Raw genomic sequence first — 4,699 nt, forward strand, 5'->3', positions numbered from 1 at the left:
TTTATAATCCTCATGTAACAATCCAGTATTCCAGATTTTTAAACAATCAGGGCAGCCGAAAACGTTATGGTGGGAACACATGATGCAAGTTGTACCGTGTGCACATATCCAAACTGATCCTTATCGATAAAGAGATCGATTTTCCAATGATAACTTTGCAAAATTGATCCCCTTCTCAAGTCAGAAATAATTGCCCGATTCCCATCGATTGGATGGGGAATTGCATCGCAAGTTCCCAGGATTAGATTCTCAAAACACTGAAATGGGTAAGCACTATCCATTAATTGTAAACATTTGTCAAAAAATAAAGCTCTATACATATTCAGGGGCTCCCTGGATTGTGCAGAACGGTATACATAGTCCATGAACTGCAGTGTTTGAGGTTATAGCTTTTTTTGAAGTTCAAGGATTAGATTCTCAGACAACATGGCCCGAACAGCCACCGGCAAACAAAGCAGCACACACTCCCATGCCAACTCGAGCAACTGACTATTGCAGCCTCAATTTCTAGCAGATTCAATCAGAGTGATCTAATCTGCTGGATATAGACAAGAAAAATCGTTAAGTATATCGCTAACTGTAGCTATTGCTGTCAGCTGACAAGGAATTGACCAATAAGAGATGGAACACACACAAACAATTACTGTAGTTCAGTACACTTTCAATAATGGTGCAAAAATAGTAATGTTCATTAAGTACAGTTTAGGAAAAGGATACCTAACAAAGTGCACCACATACCAGCGTTCTCCCCAATCCAATTTTGCTAGATATTAATCAGCCAAGCAGCATCCAAATCCTTAGAGCTCTTTTCCACTAGGGCGAAATCCGGTCCAAAACCTGCAGCGTTTCATCCTATGCCTTGCTGACTGAATTGCACTGTGGTGAGACTCTGGGCAGCATACTGCAGTTTCCTGCAGCACGTTCTCTCTATAGCCGAGCACGGCATGGCTAAGCAATTCAGATGCATATTTGCATAACTGCAAACACCGGTGTGCATCCTCCAAGACACGCTGGCTCAGTTGAATCTGGCCCTAAACCATGTATTTCCATTGGCTACAAAACACCCAGTGGAGGAAGAGCCAGCTGCAGCACAAATCTGGTGAGCTGGTACCACAGAGAGCTTCAGAAAACTTCCCGAACAGGTACTTTAACCACTTGCCGACCAGGGGATTTTTCGATGATCGGTGCTGCGTGGGCTCTACAGCCCGCAGCACCGATCAGGAGTGCAGCAGGGCGATCAGACTACCCCCCTTATTTCCCCACTAGGGGGATGTCCTGCTTATGGTCTGATCGCCGCCGGCTGCATTTGCTTAGAGGGAGGGGGGGCTCTTCAAAGCCCCACTCCACAGCGTTCTCCGTCATCTCGCCGCTCCCTCCCTCTCCCTCCTCCTGTGAGCTGCGCAGGACAGATTTCCGTCCTGCGCATTGAAGGATAGGCTTCAGCCTATCATATGCCGGCGATCCCCGGCCAATCAGAGGCCGGGGATTGCCGATCTGCCTTACGGCGCTGCGGCGCAGCAGCGCCGCATGATGTAAACAGCGGGGATTTCTTCCCCGCCTGTTTACATTTTGCCGGCGAGCCGCGATCGGCGGCTATCCGGCTGTTCACGAAGACACCCTCCGTGAACTGACATGGATAACCCGCAGACGACCAGTTTACGCCAATCGGCGTTAGCTGGTCGTCAGGAGGTTAAAAAAAAAAAAAAGTGAGAACCAGCCCTTATACAGAACACTTGTAGGAGAAAACTCCCAGCTCCTTGCAGGACTGTGGAGTCGGTACAAAAATCATCCAAATCCTCAGATTATGAAACCACCGACTGACTCCAGGTACTCAAAATTGCTCAGACTCCTCAACCCTGGCTTCTTGTCACTCCATCCACAGTTGGTGAAACTTCTACATTACCGACCAGGGCTTAGTGAGTTAAAGCAACATTTTTCGGTATATGACTGCGTATGAGGAAATATTAGTAAATTTTGAAAAAAAAAAAAAAAAAGTCAAATACTAATTGCAGTATTTTACCAACTTAATGTTTTCATAAATGACACCCCTTAGTGCAGGGGTGCCCATTGAGTAGATCGCGATACACCGGTAGATCGCAAAGGACTTCATGGTAGATCCCGACTGCACTACACTTTCCACTCTGTATATACAATTGTGTTCCTAAAATTGCTCATGGGTATATCATTTTGAATTGCTAACTTTTAAAGTAGCTCACAAGCAGAAATAGTGTAGGCACCTCTGCCTTAGTGCATTGAGGCCAATATGCTTAGAGTGTAATTCATCAGGAGTAAATAGTATTAAAGTGCCAGAGTGCAAAAAGTGCTAAAATAATAAAGAAATTATCAGAATCACATAGTACACATATTAAAGTAGCAGTAAGTATGGCAGCAAGGCAGCAGCCAAACAGGCTTTATTATTTTAACACTTTTTGCACTCTGGCACTTTAATACTATTTACTCCTGACGAAGTTTCTAATTAAATGAAACAAAACATGTAGGGTTCTTGGTGTGGGGTCTATAATAAAAACAATGGGAGATTGATAGGTTTGTCGTATGACTAATAACCATATACCTATCAACCCAATTGTGGTCACGTTGTTCACTATTAGTAGTATCTGTACTCCGTTCAATTTTAGCTCAATGAATTAAAAGTTATATTTTATTCTTAATTGCCCTCCTACAAGGTACCAATTGTGAATTATTATAAATCAGGTGTGTTGTTTAAATTTTTATGCTTAGAGTGTCCCAACACTTGGAACGATGAGCACCAGGAAGATTTGGGTGGACTATCCAGATGCTTCTCTATACTGACATCAGTCTATTTCTATTTTGTATTACCCCTTCAGGTACACTTTATTAATCCACATAACTGTGTATTGTACAATTAGTTCACCCTCATTTTTTCAAAAGCTCATCAAAACGAGTTTCCACCCCAGAGCTCAACCCCATAATACAATATGCAAATTGTTATAGCAAGTGTGGCACAGTGGCGTAACACTCTCGTGTTGCAGTACTGGGTCCCTGGTTTGAATCCATGCCAGGGTACTATCAGCAAGGAGTTTGTATATTATCCCTTTGCTTGTGTGGGTTTCCTCCGGGCACTCTTGTTTCCTCACACATGCCAAAAAACCATACAGATAAGTTAATAATGGACACATGCTATGGTAGGAATTAGATTGTGAGCTCCTCTGAGGGACAGTTACTGACAAGACTATTTACTCTGTACAGCAATATGAAAGATGTCAGCATTCTATTAATACTAAATAATAATAATTATTAAGTGTCAGAAGAAAGTCCATGGAAAAGTACTTTCAAAACTAAGGTTCATTTCAGCCTACGCATGTTTCTTTCTGCAGCTTTCAGCAATGAATTATATGACAAGAAAACAGACCTGAATTCTATCTTGCTTACTAAAATCACAAGCTCACCAGTAATGACAATAGGTTGACTAGGAGTGCACTCTTCCCATAGTAACTGCTGCACTTCTCTATAGGCTCACATAACTTCACAGGCACAGAAGAGATAGGCAAAGTTGCTAAGCATATCTTAGGCAGTCTTAAAAGTGTTTAGCTAAACATGACCTGAAGGTAGCGTGTAAAGTCTCCCCAAGCTGGTGCGTCATATGTAAACATGCCTTACCGTCCTGCCGCTGGCTGATCTATATATCCACAGGCAACCCGATCTACAAGCAGTAGGTTCGGCTATAACCCGGAAGCCGAAACCTACCCCTCCCATCAACGCCCAGCCAGTGACTGAACCTGCAAGCAAGAAGGGAGAGACACAGGAGGAGAGAAAGAGGCGGGGAGGGCGGAGAAACGTCACTGGCGGCGGGGCGTGGACGAGGAGGAGAAGGGAGGGTGATTGGTTTTGGCTTCCAGGTTATTCACACCGAACTTCCTGCTTCTAGGTCAGGTAGCCGAGGGGTAACGTAACGTCAAGGACGTGATTGAGGCGGAGTTTTGGCCGCTGTTATAAGAATAAGCTCTGCCTATCAGATTGAGCCGCCGAGAGGTCAGAAGTTTGCGCAATGTAGTTGTGAGCATGCGCAGTGGTTGCCGCGCTGTAGTGAGAGAGTATTATTTAGAGATGGGAAGTTCGGATCTTTTCAATGATCCGGATGATTCGAATCGGATCATTGAAGGGATCCGGATCTTTGATCCGAATCTCGGATCATTTTACTACCGAAGCATTCGGGGGTGAAATGACTAGCAGGACAGGTCTTTACCTGCTGTGGACAGGAGAAGGGGAGGGGGGTGGACACACAGAGAAGGGGAGAAGATGGACAGAGGGCAGGGAGTGGACAGAGAAGGGAGGAGGGACGAGCAGAGAGCAGAAATGTTTGTTTGCACACAATACCCACATGCTGCAATCATTATGCTTTACATATATTTCACCTATATGTTAATCTGTGTACTTTGAAAGCAAACGTCATGTGTGCTCTACACATATCTGGCAGTGGCACCCATGTCCCCTCTCTCTCATCTACCTGTGGCTGTGCAAGGCTGCCTCCCCTTCAACAGAGCGATCCATTTCGGCTCTGCTTCCAGGACCCCGCTGAGAGGGGGGCGTGTCGCTCCTTGCCCCGCCCCGCCCCCTTTTCGATCCGAATCACTCATTTTGATGATTCGGATGATTCGACTCACAAAATAGATTCGGATCAAAGATCCGAATCGTTCATGATCCGGACAACACTAGTATT

The 4,699-nt window shown here is 44.9% G+C and overlaps 1 protein-coding gene across 3 annotated transcripts in view; it reads right to left on the reverse strand.

Moving 5' to 3' along the window:
• NUMB (NUMB endocytic adaptor protein) overlaps positions 1 to 3,807 on the reverse strand; it is a 173,177-nt gene extending 169,370 nt beyond the window's left edge. For 2 of the 3 annotated variants that reach the window (XM_068254126.1, XM_068254124.1), the window contains exon 1: positions 3,640 to 3,807. The gene's annotated coding sequence lies outside the window, so the exon portion shown is untranslated. The remainder of the gene's footprint in view (positions 1 to 3,639) is intronic. The other variant, XM_068254127.1, reaches the window with a different exon arrangement.
• Between the last annotated feature and the right edge of the window lie 892 nt (positions 3,808 to 4,699).

This window comes from Hyperolius riggenbachi, chromosome 9 (genome assembly GCF_040937935.1).
Source record: "Hyperolius riggenbachi isolate aHypRig1 chromosome 9, aHypRig1.pri, whole genome shotgun sequence".
NCBI classification, from domain to species: domain Eukaryota; kingdom Metazoa; phylum Chordata; class Amphibia; order Anura; family Hyperoliidae; genus Hyperolius; species Hyperolius riggenbachi.